The sequence below is a fragment of the Pristiophorus japonicus genome, chromosome 3, assembly GCF_044704955.1.
Source record: "Pristiophorus japonicus isolate sPriJap1 chromosome 3, sPriJap1.hap1, whole genome shotgun sequence".
Lineage (NCBI taxonomy): Eukaryota > Metazoa > Chordata > Chondrichthyes > Pristiophoridae > Pristiophorus > Pristiophorus japonicus.
Window position 1 is genome coordinate 137,164,830 of NC_091979.1, and position 18,669 is coordinate 137,183,498.

Here is an 18,669-nt window from a genome sequence, read left to right on the forward strand (position 1 = left end):
TAGTGTTTAGTTCAATACCTGAATAGTTTGGACACCTCTTGGGGGAAAATTTATAAACAGGCTTTTTCGGTATGACATTTTACTATGCAGTGTGCTTGGTGTACATCTAATATTTGAGTAATCATTTCAGTTTTCAGTAAACTATTTGATTGTGTTATGTTGCCATGAGTCACTGGCTCTGTGCTGTTGGACTGCTTGTCTGATATCCAGACCTGGATAAGCCTCAATTTTCTCCAATTAAACAATGGGAAGACCAAACCCATTGTCTTTGGATCCCACAACAAATGCCTTTTCCTAACCACTGATTTCATCCCCTTCCCTGACCACTGTCTCAGACTGAACCAGACTGTTCGCAACCTTGCTGGCCTATTTAACCCTGAACTGAGCTTCCAACTCCATATCCTCTCCATCACAAAGACTGCCTACATTAACCCGTATCATTGTCCATCTCAATCCGTCTCTGCTGCTGAAACCCTCATCTATGCTTTAGTTACTTCCAGAATCGACTGTTCCAAAGCTCTCCTAGCCGGCCTCCCATCTTCTACCCTTCATAAACTTGAGCTCATCCAAAACTCTGCTGCCCATATCCTAACCTGCACCATGTCCCGTTTGCTAATTGCCCATGTGTTCAGTAGACTACACTAGCTCATCATCCTCTAACATCTCTGCACAGTATTGTTACAGGAAGTACTTTACTGTTTTAATTTTGCACATGGTTTGTTTAAAGTTGTGCAAAATTAATTGCTTGTTTGCTCGGTGTCATTTTTTGTTTTGTTTTATAATACTCCTGTGAAGTGCCTTGGGACAATATCACTACTTTAAAAGGCGCTATATAAATACAAGTTGTTGTTGTTGACCAATGGCAGCTTGATTTACTATATAATGGGAGGAAAGACTCCCAACAAGTATTGTATCTTTAGACCTCTGTGAAGTTGCACAGTTTATATTTTAAAGGTGCTGCTAGATATAAGTCATTTCCAATGGCTTCCATAATTAAACTGTTTTTGAATATAATGCTTTTCAAATTCTGCTTGACTTGTTATGCACATGTTAATCCTTGTGGAGTTAGCTTAAAACAGATTAAGTTTTAAACAAAAAAAAGTTGATATTTTTCTGACAAAATTATTCATTTGTTTAACAAATTTCGTTCTTTCACAAGGGTAATATTTTCTTCAAGTGAAATTTCTAGTTTTAAGTACATATGAATTTTAACTAAAAGTGCAAGACCACTTATAGTTTGTGAAGAATTTAGAAAAAAAAGTTTAAACATTCATGATGTGGTTATAAGTCCCACAATACATATCCACATCTGCCTTGCAGCTGCAAGTCATTAAGCTGAGCTAGAACTTCCTCTTCAAAATTCCAGGCTTTTTCCAAGACCAGTAAGTTGTTTCAGTTCTATTTTCAGTATATTTCTAAGTCTATGTTTGGGTGCTCAATCTTCTCACTTAAGGAGCCACTAGTAAACAATTGGAAAGAGACTAGATTTGGGATTAACAGATAGATTTGCATGCCTGCTCGATGCGGATTCAAAAATAGGTTGGTGCCTGGCTTCATGTTGCTGTAAGTAGACGGCAGTCAGATCTCCTTTGTGTCGTGTTCTATGGAAATTCAAGAAAAAAATGATTTTGAGATTCATTGATAGCAATGTTAAGATGACCAGACAGAATGCAAACAATTTAGTCAACAAAGCAAAGTTTTAAGTGATGAGCTATTGTATGTTTCTGTGCCGTCATTTTATTCTGCTGGAGGAATGCAATGCAGCTAAATTATCCATAAGGTTTACATTAGTAAACTGAGGAATGATTCTTTGGAATCAGAGATGCTTCCTGATCATCATTGTTAACTGTGGATTTTTAAAATTTTTGTGGAGAATATCCATTTCTGGTGATATTATGAAATTAAAAATATACATGCCATATAAACAGGTCCTAATATTTTCTGTAGTGTAATGCTTTTAGTAATACAGTATAATTTACAGCAGTCTTAAAAAAAACAGCAGAAAGTTCTTAATTCCAATACAATGGGGTAGAATAAAAAGTACAGGAGCCTGTAAAACTGTATAATTGAGATAATTTACTGTGGTGTGGAGGATATAAGTTCAATAAGTCTTCACTAATTCAGCTAATTGCATTTCAAATTACTTTTTTATTGTATGCAAAACAGTAGCAACGACCCTTAAGACTTACTGACAGTTATCAGTTATTATTATACAACTCAGATCAACAAGGACAGTTTTAAAACAACTGATAATGAAAAGTAGATTTTAGTATCTGGTATTTCCTTCAATATTCAGGTGACTTTGTTTTTGACTTATATACAATTATTTATAAAATCTCAGTTTGCATTTAGACTGAAGATTTGATATCATTGTACCATGTTTTTAAAAAAAACCTCATTAGTGTCTTAAATCAGAAATTTTCCAAGTTCGGTTTGACCCTAATATGATTGCATAACTTGGGGAGATCTTCCTCTAGCTCAGTGGTAGCACTCACCCCTTTGAGTCAGATGGTTGCGGGTCATGTCCAATTATAGAGACTTGAGCACCAAATCTAGACTGACACTCCAGTGCCAGCACTGAGGGAGCACTGCACTGTCAGAGGTGCTGTCTTTTGGATGAGATGTTAAATCTTCCTGTGAACATAAACGATCCCATGACACTATTTCGAAGACGAGCAGGTTAGTTCTCCCAAAGTTCTGGTCAATATTTATCCCTCAACCAACATCACTGAAAACAAATCATTGCTGTTTGTGGGAACTTACTGTGCCCAAATTGGCTGCCACGTTTCCTACATTACATCAATGATGACACTTCAAAAAAGTACTTAGTTGGTTTGTAAAGCACTTTTGGACATCCTGAGGACAATTTTTCTTTATATTCATTCACAGGAAGTGGGCACCACTGGCATTGCCAGCATTTATTGCCCATGCCTATTTGCCCTTGAGAAGGTAGTTGTGAGCTGCCATTTCAGCGGGCAGTTACGATTCAACAACATTGCTGTGGGTCTGTAGTCACAGATAGGCCAGACCAGGAGATTTCCTTCCCTAAAGAACATTTATGAACCAAATGAGTTTTTATGACAATCCAGTAGTTCAAATGTTCACCATTCCTGATACTAGCTTTTTTAATTCAAAATTTATTTATTTATCTGAATTTAAATTCCCCAGCTGTCATGGTGGGATTTGAACTCGTGTCTCTGGATCATTAGTTCAGTCCTCTGGATTACTAGTCAAGTAACGTAACCACTATGCTACCATTCCCATAATAAGACTTTGTATAAATGCAAGTGGTTCTTTTTTTGTTGTATAAGGTCATAGAGATTTATGCTATTAACCAATGTCATTGATATAGGTTGGGCTTTTTCCCAAAACCTGGCTTGTGTTCATGGCAGATGTGGTTTCCTACATCGACTGAGTCGCTTATCAACTGCCACATGCATTTATATGTGTTTTCAATGGGTTAATGTGCCCAATTTTAATAGTTACCCCCTAATTGCATATTGTAATGACTCAAGAGTCTGGTTACTGTAAACTCACTCAGGTGCAACCTGATCCATCATTATTCGAGCCCAAGAGTGCCTGCATGACAAAGACACCCAGCTTATATATAGGTGACCAAGTACACATGCCACATGCGTACAGCCCAATGACCTCCAACCGCGGCGCCCTCTGGTGTCTGGTGACCCCCAAGCATTAATACATAACATATATATTGTTCACTAGATATCATGTGAAATTCCCATCATGTTTTCATTTCTCTTCAGAAAATACTGTACCATCAGACCAATGCATTAAAGCTAAAATTGCTTCATCGGATTTATCACAGGTTAAAACCCGGCGGAAAAAGATACAGTAAGATACTGAATATGCAGAATGTAGAGAGTGCAGAAATAGTCAGTCTCTTGTTTTGCATTTAAAGATTGATATATTCTTTGTGTAATTCTTGTCAGTTATTTGAAGTAGAATTTCCAGAGGAGTTCTCCTGATCTTCCATCATGACTTGGGGGCATAGAATCATACAGCACAGAAGTAGGCCATTCAGCCCATCATGCCATTCTTTGAAAGCTATCCAATTAGTTTCACTCCCGTGCTCTTTCCCCAGATCCCTGCAAAGCTTTTCCCTTCCCAATTCCCTTTTGAAAGTTACTACTGAATTTGCTTTCATCACCTTTTGAGGCAAAGCATTACAGATCAAAGCAACTCACTGCAAAATAAAAAAAAATCTCCTCATCTGCTCTCTGGTTCTTCTGTCAATTACCTTAATTCTGCATCCTCTGGTTACTGAACCTCTTGCCAGTGAAAACAGTTTCTCTGTATTTACTCTATCAAAACTGCTCATAATTTTGAACACCTTTTTTAAATCTCCCTTTAACCTTCTCTGCTCTAAGGAGAACAACCCCAGCTTTTCCAGTCTATCCACATAACTGAAGCCTTTCATCCCTAGTACCATTCTAGTAAATCACCTTTGCACAAGGCCTTGACATCCTTAGTAAAGTGTGGTGCCCAGAAAGGGACACAATACTCCAACTGGAGCCTAACAAACGATTTATAAAGGCATATATTTCTTGCTTTTGTACTCAATGCCTCTATTGATAAAGCCAAGGATCCTGTATGTTTTTTTTAAACAGTCTTCTCAACTTGTCCTGCCACTTTCAAATATTTGTGTACGTCCTGCACCCGCCTTTAAAATTGTAGTATTTAGTTTATATTGCCACTTCTCATTCTTCCTTCCTAAATGCATCACTTCACACTTCTCAGCTTGAAATTTCATCTGCATATCTCTGTCCATTTCACCAGTCTATATCTTCCTGAAGTCATTCCTATCCTCCTCACTGTTAACTACATTTCTGAGTTCTGTGCCATATGCAAACTTTGAAATGATGCCCTCTATACCTAAGTCCAGGTCATCAATATATATCAAAGAGCAGTGGTCCTAAGTGGCTTCTGCTGACTTTTCACTGAAGTTGTGACAGGAAACTCGGAAAACCCCTGCAGAAATTCTACCCCACGGTGTCTGCAAAAAGGCTCAATACAACAGCTCCAAAAATAGTGGCCATCTTCATATGAATAGTTACCAATTCCTTGTCATCTTTACTGAAAATGCTAATTTAACTAAAATACCTGAGCTTCCTTTAATAGTCATTATCAGTTTTTCAAATCATAATAGGTTAGTTTCATTGGTACATAATACACACCATCAGGTTGTAAAATCTCAATTTGTGTATAAAATATATCATAATGGAAAGTTAATAAGAAAAAATGTACACAGCAATCTGTGTTATCCTATTGTTGCTATTTGGGCTCTTACTCCAGGAATTCTTGGTTTCTGTATTTCACACTATTCCTCTATGTGAACCCTTGCTCCTTATATCCTCAGGTGTGTTTTCGCTTGTGATGATATCGCGATAATAATATCCTAGCATACCAAGGGTACTGAACAGAGAATCCATTTAGCTCATTTACGATTTTTGTCCCATGCTTGCTTGGACTTCTGCTTGTATTCAAGAGACGGCAGAGTAATACTATACGGGACCTTTTTTTAGACTTCAACTGCCTAACAAATTTGTTAAACAGTAGTGGGACAGGCAAATATTAGCAGAAAGATAACCTATATTTACAGCAGTGATGCATGCATTATACTAGCTTCTCATACAATAGAAAATAGTAAATGGCTAGCAAGTCTAATGCTAAAACAATAACAGGGTATATACTATATGTAGCCTTCTTTAAAATCCTTTCCTCGCCAACTACGGAAGATGTCTGGCTTATCTCATTTTCTTCAGAGATTTCAAATGAGACTTAGAGGCCGAAATTACCCACCACCCGAAATGAGGCGCACCAACCGGTTTCCTTGTGTTCTGGTCACCCCATGCATTGATGCGGCCTAACCGTCGAAATTCAGCACTTCGGGGATTTTTTTGGAGCAGGGCAGAAGTGGCCTCACCATGAGGGGCGGGGTGGAGTGGCCGAGGCTGTCAGTCATCAGTGTCGGCGCGTCACAACGTCTCTCCCCTTCAGTTAAAGGGGACGGCCGCTGCGAACTCTGCACCCACTTCAGTGGCAAACACTGGGCTAGCAGGGACGGTTTCGGCCGGGACAGCGGCCTGGCACCCAAGAAAAAAAAAAAATTAATAATTGCAAAGAGGAACTTTAAAAAAAAAGTAAAGCTGGTAATTATTAATTTGACAGGGAACTTTTACAGATCCAAGAGGGGTTACCAGGCTGCCTGTTGGCAGCCCAGCCAAACCCGCAGCCGTAATTGTCAGATCTGGCAGTCGGCCGGCAAAAAAAAATAACATGGCGGCTGTGGCAGTGCACCCTCCCTTTTAAGGGCGGCCGCGCTGCCATGTCACTGAGAGTGTACCGACAGCAAAAGCTGTCGGGGGCACCAATCAGCAGCAGTACCACTCCAGCGGGGCAATACCGGGAAAGGGGCAATTTCACAAGGGGGTCTCCGCCAGTTGTTGAGGGGTTGACGCGTGCATGCGGCGGTGATAAAACTTGTGGAGCAGTCCCGGACACCACTCCAAACCTGAGGAAGGCCAATTTCCAAAATGGCGGCCCCTCCGCGCAGACTCGCCGGCCATTCCATGCCGCCCTGTGGCCGCCGGTTTCAGGTGGCCAGAGGCCTTATCAGAAGGAGCAATTTCGGCCCCTTAGTGATTTGAAACAGGCAGACAAATCAATACCTCTGTAAACAGTACCTGGAGACAAGCACTTATTTAAATAAATACATAACGCTAACCAATCAGATACATCATACCTTAGGTTCGTATTTGAATTAAGTGGTCTGGTACAACCTTGTGTCAAGTTAATTACTGAAGTTTGGATTGTGGGGGCAGTTAAATTGGTGGGCGACCAACCCGCTCCCATAATTTAAATATTATAATAAGGCCAGAAGCCTCTATTTTTCCATTCCATTTTTAATTTAACTGCCTGTGGATGGGTTTCACACATTTTGCGAAACCCGGCAGTTAATCCAAGGCAGCGACTGCTGTAACTAGGAGATAATAATTACCTTTATACCTACCTCCTCGATCCAGAGTCCCTGCCCAACCCCGCTACCCCTACCCCCCGGCACCCCGCGATCGGAGACTTCCCCCCGCCTCTCAGACTTCTGATCACTCTCCCTGATCCTGCGGTGGCTGGCCCCAATCCTCCGGCCCCCTGTCCATCTCCGACCACCGTGCATCGCCTGCCGATCCCCTGCCGATCCTGTACCCCGCCAATTGTCAACCCCCTTCTTCCACCGATTGCCGGCTCCCTCCCGATTTCTGAAACCCCTCCCCAGGACCGACTCCTCGCAACTGAGGCCTACTTGCCTGTGGCCGGTAACCTCTCAAGCTGGCTGTCTGTGGGCATGAAACTGAGGCCTCACATTCAAATCAGGCCTTGCTGGTAAAGTCGACAGGGCTTGCGGGAAACCCAGTCTTCAGGGTTTCCTCGCCACTTTGGACACCTCCCCTCACCTCAGCTTGCAACCCACCTCCCTGAAAAAAATTCTGCCCATGATTTATGTGAGTTAAGTCTTTTTTTTTACTGCTTATGCACCGTGACAATTAAATAATCCTACATTAAACTAAATCGCAGGTAAAAACACTTTATTTTTGTCACAACTGTCACCATAACCACTCCAAGTGGGAGCAGTATTGTTGTCATTTTTCTCTCTATCAATTCATCAGATTTGTTTATGAAAAGACCTTGCTTACATGTCATATGTATCATGAATCTGTTATATACCAAGCTCATGGAATAAATTTGCTGTGACTTTTGATAGGCATCTTTTGTAAATTAAAACTGCTCTGTGAAGGGTTTCCCAACTTCCGCCATAATACCTTTTTGTTACCTTAAGTAGCTCGTAATATTATTTTTCAGATGGTCAGCTTCACAATTTTAGTTTGCTTTCAAAACCTGAATTGTTTCCTGATAACCAGTAAAATGTAACCGTGGGCTGGTAAAGGTTTAGAAAATTTTTGGGTTATGGTAACAAACCACTGAAACTTCAATAAAAAAACAATAATGCTCCTACGCTCTGGGATTCCTTTTCTAAACCTCTTCACCTCTCTCCACTTTTTAAAAACTCTTCACAGCTCATCTGTTCAACAAAGCTTTTAGTCACATCCTCATAATTTCTCTCTTCCTGGCTTCCTGATGCCTATTTGTGAAACCTCTTGCTGGAGCTTCACTTAACTTAAAGGGTGCTATATGAATGTAGGGTATAGTTGAAGAGTAATTGAATATGAAGAGACAGCTATCGACCTACAGAAATTCTCTAAAAGGGAAGACCACTGGCAGATGAAAGTCAGTGTAAATAAGTGCAAATATTGCACACTAGAAAAAATAATTGGCACCATATGTGCTTCATGAATAGTAGGGAAATAACAAAGGGTGTTGGTTAAAAGAAATCTAAGGATGCTGTTTGATTGGGGCTTAACATTACAGAGCAGCACTTGACAAAGCAAGGAGAATGCTGAGCTGCATAGTCAAATCAGGTCAGCAGGCACTTTACTCAAACGTCACAGTCTTCTGGTCAAATCATACCTTGAGTACTGTTTAATTGCGGTCACCAAGATACCCAAAAAAGAAGAAAGACTAGCTTTTATACAGCTCCTTTCCTGACCACTGGACATCCCAAAGCGCTTAACAGCCAATGAAGTACTTTTTGAAGTGTGGTCATTTTTATAATGTAGGAAACGTGGTAGCCAATTTGCGTCGAGCAAGCTCCCACAAACAGCAATGTGATAATTAATGACCAGATAATCTGTTTTTGTGATGTTGATTGAGGGATAAATATTGGCCAGGACACTGCAGATAACTCCCCTGCTCTTCTTCAAGATAGTGCCATGGGATCATTTATGACCACCTTAGAAAACAGACGATACCTTGGTTTAACGTCTCATCTGAAAGACGGCATTTCCGACAGTACAAAGCTCCCTTAGTACTGTACTGGAATGTCAGCCTAGATTTTTGTGCTCACGTCTCTGGAGTGGGACTTGAACCCACAACGTTGTGACTCAGAAGCGAGAGTACAACCAACTGGACCATAGCTGACAAAAGTAAATATTTATGCCCTGGAGGCAGTGCAGAAAAGAGCCACAAATCTGTTATTTCACTTGCGTGTATCATGTTTTGAGGGAAGAATGGAGAAAGGACTCTTGAAAAGAGGTGATCAAGAGCATATTCTAGAGATGTTAGGTAGTTAGTAGTATGGAAAAGATAATCCAAAACATTACTTTCAGTAAATCATCAACAATAGAACAAGGCAACAGAGATTCAAACAAGCCAAAGGTAAATTTAGGACTGATGTCAGGAAGAGTGAACTTATTCTGAGTGATCAATGCATAGGGTTGTGGAGGCAGAAACCTCAAAATGATCTTGGATACTATAATGGCCAAGTATTTTTCTTGATGATTGGACTTGCTCACCTAAATCTATCTTGTGAATGTTCTAATACCAGTAATAGAAAAGGAAAGTATGTATAAATATTTAAGTACAATTGATGGCATATTTCACATGGTAGTTTAATTATGAAAGGGAAAATTAAATGTTGAGCATCTTTTGAGGTAAACTCACTTTTCTTGTTTTTTCTCTTCTGGTTTCCTTCGGATTCCTACCCACCAAGTTCAACTAAAAGGGTGGATGGGCAGCCTGTTACCAAACCTGCATCAGTGCCGTGATGCAGTGTATTAAATTGGACAGGCACAGCTGCCTCTCAAATTAGTTTAACTCCATCTCTCTGCAGGAAAGCCCTGGGCCTTTGCTCAAAACCTTATTCAGTGGAGTAAAGTTTTAAATCTGTTGACCACCCTTCATGCCACTCCAATAATAACAACACATTTTGAATAATTACAAAACTTAGAAAGCCTGATTGTTCATTTGGAATGGATGTTAAGTGTACATTTGAATTGTGCAGATTTAGTGGGGCCGAAATTCAGTGTCCCGGGAAGGACCGTTGCCGCGGGTTTTCGGTGGCCAATTGGAAAAATCGATTGGCCGACGCATTCTGCTCTATTGGCCCCCCGACGCATATTCAACTCGAGGGAGGTTTCCAGCGATGAGTACATCCGCCGGAATCGGACAACTAAGGGGATTGAGGCTGTGGTGACGTCATCAGGGTGTGCTCCACTGCTATGCGGCCATGCCACCGATTTTTAAATATAAAAAGCAGGGTTTTTTTGAGCAGTGCCCTCACCAGGTTTTTGAGTCGGTACACTTTGCCGTGATACGCGACTGTTGGAGGAGGACAACGGAGTATTTCCACGATCGGGGGTATTTTTGCTCAAATGTTTTGCTGCTTTTTTGTGCTTTGATTTAACCTGCTGAGTGCTGTTGATAGTTTTTATGAGAGTTTTGAGGATGTTCAGCTCTCAATCATTAGTGGAGGTCTGTAGGCCTCAATATCTGCTCCAGAGGCCTGGTTGTCAGGATGGAGCTTTGAAGCATAATAGGATCAGTGTTGGCAGGGGAACGCCTGGTACACCTTGTAAGATGCAGGGCGGCATGCAGGAGGAGATGCGCCGTCATCAATGTGCAGAGAGGCAGCGGGCAAGGGAGGCAGCAGCCATGCCTGCCCAACATCCAGAAGAGCCTGCAGATGTGCGCAGACCTGCACACTGACCCCCCACCTCCGCACCACATACTGGGCCAGGGGCCTTGCCAGCAACAGCCTGCAGAGGCGCGCGATCATGAGGAGGACCAGGGAAATGGGCATCATCCAGCTGTCATGAGAGGTGGCCAACACACAGCTGGGGGAAGGAGGCCCTACACTCAAAGGGTCTACAGGCGTCAGTTATCCTTCCTTGAGTTCAGTGATGAGCAATGCCTTCAAAGGCTGAGATTCAGAAAGGAGTTATTGACAGAGCTCTGCAATGTGTTGCGGGAAGATCTCAAGCCTCGCATAAGGATCAGGACCACCCCGACCGTTGAGACCAAGGTCATCATAGCTTTGACCTTCTATGCGACAGGGCCTTTCCAGTCTACAACTGCAGACATTGCCAACATTTCTCAATTGTCTGCACATCGCTCCATCCATCAGGAGAAGAGTGGACTACATCTCATTCCTGATGACGAGGGAAAAGCAGGTGGAGTGGCAGGCCAGATTTGCCTGCATTGCAGGTTCCTGAGGGTGCAGGGTGCGATTGACACGTTGGGCTGAGGGCGCCACAACACCACCCTGATATCTTTGTCAACTGTAAGGAGTTCCACTCGCTCAATGTGCAGCTTGTGTGTGCCCACCAGTATCGGATCATGGCAGTTGATGTGAGGTACCCAGACAGCAGCCATGATTCGTTCATTCTGCGCCAGACCAGTGTGCCCGCCCTCTTCACCGACCCAAATCAGGATGGTGGTTGGCTGCTTGACGACAAGCGATATCCTCTATCCACTTGGCTGCTCACTTCACTGCGGAACCCCAGGACAGTGGCAGAGCATGCCTCGATGGATGCTCAGTCTGGCACCAAGTGCATCATCGAGCATTGCATTGGGATCCTCAAGCAGAGGTTCCGTTGCCGAGACCGATCTGGTGGCACCTTGTAGTACGCACCTGAACGGGTCTCCATATTCGTGGTGGTCTGCTGCATTTTGTACAACCTGACCCTCATGAGGAGACAGCCTCCGAAGGTCAAGCCAGCAGTATCACATGATGAGGAGGCGCAGGAGGAGGAGGGGGAGGCGCAGGAGGAGGAAGAGGAGGAGGAGGAGGAGGAAGAGAAGGATCTCTGTTGCCACCCAGCTAGGATGCGTCGTCGCCATCATAACCCTGCAAGGGAGATGCAGCTCCATCTGATAGTGTAATGTCTGTAAGCTTGTAATGTTTGTAGCGCCACACTGTGGATGTGGAGGTATTATGTACTGCAATGACAGAGTTAATAATAAACAGAAGCAGGAGGTTCCGGAGACTGCCAAGAGCTGCCCGCCATCTTAGAAAGACCTGTGTGTGCTGTGCTCTGTGAAAATATCACATTTGGCGGCGAGATGAGATTTTTCTGATGATTTAACACTGAGATTTTGTTGGGGAAGGATTCAGCCAGCTGACAGAGAGACTTTGAAGCTTCTCTGTCTTTGGAAAAAGCTACAAAATCCGAGGTAAAAAACGAGCACACTAGTTTAAACTGCAGAGTCAAAAATGGCTGCACCCATAGCAGGAATAGGGCACTTAGGTGAATATAAACGTGACCAGGAAAGGTTTAAAGCGTATGTGGATCGGCTAGAAATGTATTTCACTGCAAATAATAGAATCGAAGTTCCAGAGAATGCAGATCAGAACCGGGCTATGTTGGAACGGAAGCAAGCTGTCTTATCTGAAGCGGGTCCGGAATTGTATGAAACCCTGGTAAGACTGCTTGTGCCTGACGAGCCAAAGGACACAACGCTTAAAGAGATTTTAACAGAGCTGGAGCAGCACTACAACCCCAAACTGTTAAAAATTGCTGAAAGCTATCGTTTCGGTATACGAAATCAAAAGACTGATGTAAGTATCAGTGATTACATTGTAGCATTAAAAAAGCTATCTATTCACTGTAATTTCGGAAACTTTCAAAACCGAGCATTGCGGGACCGTTTTATTTGTGTGGTGAAAAATGATGCGATCAGAAGAAAGTTATTGATGACGGATGACTTGACTTTTGAGATTGCTTGTCAGACAGTGAGGTCAATGGGCATGGCCAACCAATATTCCTGAGAATTTCTTAATAATTACGGTCATCAGTTAACCAAGATGAATCGCCTGCAGATTTAAAGTAAAAGGGAGTGGGTGCCCAAAGTCTCAGAAACTGGAAATTGTAACAGAGCATCAAAGTCGTGCTATCGGTGCTTGGCACAACACATTGCTCAAAGTTGTCCATATGTGAAGGCAGAGTGTTTCTTCTGCAGAAAGACTGGGTATCTTGTGAAGGCATGCCGACTGAAGGGTAAATCAGCTTTCAAAGCTATGAGTCCAGCGTTCAAAGCTATGAGTAGAAACCCAAAGAGACTACATAGCTTGGAGGAACAACAACTGGATGAGGAGATGTTAGAGTTACACGTTATCAGTAGCACGACGTTAATGGACAGCAATTCGAAAAGTATCAAAATCCACATATATGTTGCGGGATTCAAGATACCAATGGAACTCGACACGGGTGCATCCGTGAGTGTAGTACCGGAGTCACTATACCTCGACAAATTGCGTGATTTCCAATTGGAGAAATCCAAGATAGAGCGCGAGGCTACTCGGGAGAGAAAATTCCTGTGGTAGGTCGTATCACTGTACCGGTGAAATATAAGAATCAATTTCAGAACTTGCCTCTAATAGTAATGAAAGGAGACCAGCCTGCCTTACTAGGAAGAAATTGGTTGAGATCACTGAAGCTGGATTGGAGTGAGATTTTCCGTGTGGAAGTGATTTTTGCATTAATGGATGATGTTATCAAGAGGTATCCGAAGGTGTTCTACGAAACGGACAGTCCGATCCAAGGCGTCAAGGCAAGTGTCAGGGTACAGAAAGACGCTAGATTGGTTTACTGCAAGCCATGTTCCGTACCATATGCACTCAAGGAGAAAGTTGAGCAAGAACTCAAAAGACAAGAGACTGAAAACATTATTTGTAAGATAGATCGATCTAATTGGGCTCCACCCATTGTTGTTGTACCTAAGTCTGATGGTAAAGTAAGATTGTGTCGTGATTATAAAGTAACCGTAAACCAGGTTCTAGAGGATAATGTCCCCAATACATTGACAAATATCGAAGATTTGTTCACAAAACTGACAGGTGGTCAGATCTTCTCAAAACTGGATCTTACAAATGCCTACTTACAGCTTGAACTAGATGAGGAGTCCATGTCATGTGTGACTATAAATACTCATCTAGGCCTATATCAATTTAATAGGCTCTCGTTTGGAGTGTATTCCGCCCCTGCCATATTCCAAGGGGTGATGAACCAGATTTTGCAAGGTATTGAATGGGTAGTATGTTATTTGGATGACATACTAATTTCAGCACCAAATAGGCAAATTGATAATAACATATTGAATGAAGTCCTCAAACGGCTAGAGAAGCACATAGTATGAGTGTCTGCTTGTACGTGTGAGTTATTTCAAAACTCAGTGGAGTACTTAGGGTACAGCGTCGAAAAAGATTGTTTACATCCAACCATGGGAAAGCTGGATGCAATCAGAAATGCACCCACTCCCAGGAATGACACTGAACTTCGTTCATTCTTGGGTCTTTTGAACTATTATGGGAAGTTCCTACCAAATTTGGCTACAAAATTACATCTACCGAATGACCTATTGAAAAAACAGGTCCATTGGAAGTGGTCAAAAGAATACGATACAGCATTCAAAGAGTGTAAAAGCAAATTGGTAGAGAGCACCATGTTAGTTCACTATGGCATATCTAAGGAGATTAAGCTAGCATGTGATGCCTCTCCGTATGGCATTGGGGCAGTAATCTCTCATGTATCACGTAGTGAGGAGGCGAGACCAATTGCTTTTGCTTCACGCACTCTCAGTGCCAGTGAGAGTAATTATGCGCAAATTGAACGGGAAGCTTTGGTATTCATTTTTGGGGTCAAGAAGTTTCACAAATACTTGTATGGTTGTAAGTTTACCATCGTTATGGACCATAAACCCCCAACAGCAATCTTCCATCCATATTCCCCAGTTCCAACACTCTGCAGTCCGAATGCAGAGATGGGCTTTGATTTTGTCAGCATATACATATGATATTGAATACAGACGATCAGCTGATCACAGTAATGCTGATGCAATGTCTAGATTGCCTTCCCCATCACAAGTTACACCGGATAGGGAAGAAGTGTTTTATTTTTCATACATTGATGAACTGCCAGTCACAGCTGAAGAGATTGGTAGAGCAACCAAACGTGACCCAGTAATATCAAAGGTGCATGATTATATTGCAAATGGATGGCCAAACCATGTAACAGACAAAGATATTCATCCATTCTTCATTAGTAGGAATGAATTATCCGTCAATAAAGATTGTATCATGTGGGGTGCAAGAGTGGTTATACTAAATAAATTCAGGTCCAAATTATTAGCAGACTTCCATGACCAGCACCTGGGAATGTGCTTGACCAAGAGTTTTGCACATAGTTACTTATGGTGGCCAGGTCTTGATAAAGATATTGAGTATATCGTGAGTCAGTGTACGACATGTCAATCGGTAAGCAAGCAACCACCATCGGTACCATTACAGCCATGGAAATGGCCTCCCAGGATGTGGCCAAGGCTACATATTGATTTTGTTGAGCTAGAAGGACAACAATTGTTCATTGTGATTGATAGCCATTCGAAGTGGGGCGAGGTGTTTCCAATGTGGAAAATAACAGCAAGTAAATCATTCGACATTTTGCGAACTTTATTTTCTTCATTTGGCCTCCCAGAAGAAATTGTTTCAGAGAATGGACCACAATTTCATTCCAAAGAATTTGCACAATTCACGAGCAAAAATGGTGTGAAACATACCAAGGTTCCACCATACCACTCTGCTTCGAATGGTGCAGCAGAGCGCACTGTACAAATTGTAAAACGTGCCCTCATAAAACAAATGTTGGATCCAAATCCAAAGAAACGACAGTTGTCATTAAATCACAAATTGGCTAATTTTCTAATTACATATCGTAATACTCCTCATATAACTACTGGTAGAACACCAGCTGAGTTGTTTCTCAAATGACAGCTACGAACCAGATTCTCATTGTTAAAACCAATCTTGGCACAGTCCATGGAAGAGACACAATTAAGTCAAAAAGAGAATCATGATAGAAGTAGAGTAAAAGAGAGAAGTGTGAAATGAAATCAGAAGGTAAGAGTGAAGAATTATCACCATAAGTGGGTAAAGTGGTTACTAGGAAGAGTAGTTGAAGATATGTGGTCCTCGCACATATTTGGTCAAGACGTTTGATAATGGACAGGTTAGGTTTGTTCACTTTGATCATATTTTACCTACAGACATGAAAGGAGTTTAAGCTGGGAATGATTCAATTATTTCTGACTCATCAGATAATTTTGATACACCAGTAGCATATCCTATATCTAGTGTACTGGAAACAAATCCAAGAGAAAATCAGAATTTAAGTCTGAGTCCGAGTCAGCAAAACAAAGAATCTGAAGTTATAGTGAGTTCAAATGAAAATCAAGGAAATCCTTTGGAGGAAAACATTCCTCAGGATGAGCCTCGAATGAGTTTAAATTCGACACCATGTTTGGAAGGTTCTGTTCGAGAGCGAAGGTATCCTCTTCGAAACAGAAAACAAGTATTTGTTAAATTTATAAATATTGAAAAAATAAGTCTATATCGTGTGTTCTGTATAAACATGCAAGTTATATATGATGTTTGTTATAATAACTTCTTCATTAAGGAGGGAGAAGTGTAATGTCTTTAAGCTTGTAATGTTTTTAGCGCCACACTGTGGATGTGGATGTATTGTGTACTGCAACTACAGTGTTAATAACAAACAGAAGCAGGAGGTTCCGGAGACTTCCGAGAGCTGCCTGTCATCTTAGAAAGACCTCTGTGTGCTGTGCTCTGTGAAAATATCACATATAGCTGCATAATTCACATAATCTCATCTACACTTGACCCTTCAGCTCCCATTTTCCATTGCCATCCCAATGAGTGCCTTCACAGAGAATTGCCCACTCCCAAATGAAACACCTGGCCAAATATATGTGCCAAAAATGAAGATTTATCGAATGATCAAAGTCAATGCAAAAACACACCAGAAGCAATAAAGACTACCATCAACTATCACCAATAATCATTTTTTACCCCTATGCATCTCTTTATAACACCTCTTACATGATGCCTAAATGTGCCTATCCTAACACGATGCCTAAGTGTCTCCCATTTGGTTGCATTACAGGTTTGGGAAGGCTGCTGTGGTTGTTGTGTGGGACCTACAGATGTCCTTGTCAGACTCGCTCAAACACCTTTGGGCCTGGAAGTGCCGGGTACAGACTGGCCAGCACCTCCTGAGAGGGTTCAGTCTGGCATAGCTCGGGTGAGGCCATGCGTGGAGGCACTGGTTGAGTGGCAGGTCTGGGGCCAGGAATGTTGTGATCCTGAGAGAGCACATCATCAGGATCCTGGTCCAAGGAGCCTGAGTCACTCACCGGGGGCAGCTGAGGGACGTCAGGTCGGTGGTGTGACACCAGAAGGTCTCCCGTGACCCATGGTGGACCCAGCCATGAACGCAACATTTTTTGTGTCGCGTGGCATCGAGCTGAGACTACATGAGAGCAGCCTGTGTCTCAAAGCCAGCAAACATGGCAGCAGTTTGACGCTCCGTTGCCTGTTGCCCAGAGTGCATAAAAGCATTCTGAGCTTCCAGGGCCCAGCCACCCTCTCTAATCCAGCACCAATGCGCTCGTTCCCTCACACTTGTGCTGAAATGGCAGCTGCCACATCACCTGCAGATTGCAGCATCACAACTGGATCCACACGGTCACTCTGAGAGTCCACCATCACCTGCACACTGGCAATGATTTGATCCATGGTGTGCGCAGAGCTGTCAACTATGCGGGAGGCGGACTCCTCCACACTCCTGGCCACTTCTGACAGCCTCTCTCGCACCTTTGTCAGTGCCCCCAACATCTGGGAATGCATGGCCTCCTCCCTTTGTCGATGGCATCATCTGAGTTCTCGTCAACAGAACTCTGGTGTGGACTCTCTCCTCCCCGGAGAGATGGCACATGAGATTGCCTAGCCCCGTCATCATGGTGCAGCCCGCTAGGCCCAGGTGCCACCCCCAGTGCAAACTCTTGTACCACCTCATCCATATCACACAGTGCACTTCTAGTATCTGAGCTGGCACATGTGGGTGGAAGTAGTGATGCGTTGGTGCCAGCAGTGTCCTCATCTTCCACTTCCTCCTCGGTGGCATCCCCAAATGACAGAGTGCTGTGGATGCTCGCAGCAGGGCTAGAACCCTCAATGTCGTCACTGCTGAGACCTGAGATTTCAGGGCTTAAGGCGAGAAAGGTGTGATGCAGGCGTCCAGATGCTGTGCAGCGTCTCTTGTCACTGGCGACTGTGCTTGGTGTGTTGCCACTCGGTCTGTCATCTGCAAGCATAAATGGGAGACGGGCTGCTGTGAGGGGGAGGTGGGGGATTGGCACATGGAGCCTACAAATAGCAGACTTACAGAAGGAAAGGCACAGTAGGCGCTGGTGCATTCAAGTAGAAAACGCTTTCAAGGACGGCCTCACTTACCCATGCTGCCCACATCGGCGTCGTCAGTACTGTAGCCAACAGGGAGCGTGCCATCTGCAAGCATAGATGGGAGAACAGCTGCCGTGAAGAGGAGATGGGGATGAAGGCATGGAGGATGCAACTAGCAGTTTTCCATGAAGGAAAGGAACAGTAGGAACTGGCGCATTCAATGAGAAAGCGCTTCAAAGGAAGGCCTTCACTTATCCACATCGGCGCCAGCACTACTCTGGCCCACAGGGAAGGCGCCATGTCTGTCGACCAGCGCCTCAGCCCTCTCCTCCAGAGGTGTGAGGACCTGCGTGTCTGCCTCGCAACCACCGGTCCTCCTTTGCTCAGCTCTATTGTGAACCAGTTTGGCCTGCAAAAGAAAGCATGGTTGGTGAGTACCACTGTGATGAAGCATCAGAAATGAGTGCACAAGTGTTTGTTCTTGACGTGCAGCTGTAAGTGTGAGA

General features: G+C 43.1%; 1 protein-coding gene across 3 annotated transcripts in view; it reads left to right on the plus strand.

The window, feature by feature from the left end:
• The window catches only part of LOC139259903 (PTB domain-containing engulfment adapter protein 1-like), a 797,963-nt gene that overhangs the window by 287,599 nt on the left and 491,695 nt on the right, over window positions 1-18,669 (plus strand). Inside the window, exon 1 of one of the 3 annotated variants that reach the window (XM_070875833.1) lies at window positions 1,530-1,563. The exons of the other annotated variants lie outside the window; for them this stretch is intronic. The gene's annotated coding sequence lies outside the window, so the exon portion shown is untranslated. Of the gene's footprint in view, window positions 1-1,529; window positions 1,564-18,669 lie in introns of those variants that run through there. 3 annotated transcript variants of the gene reach the window in all.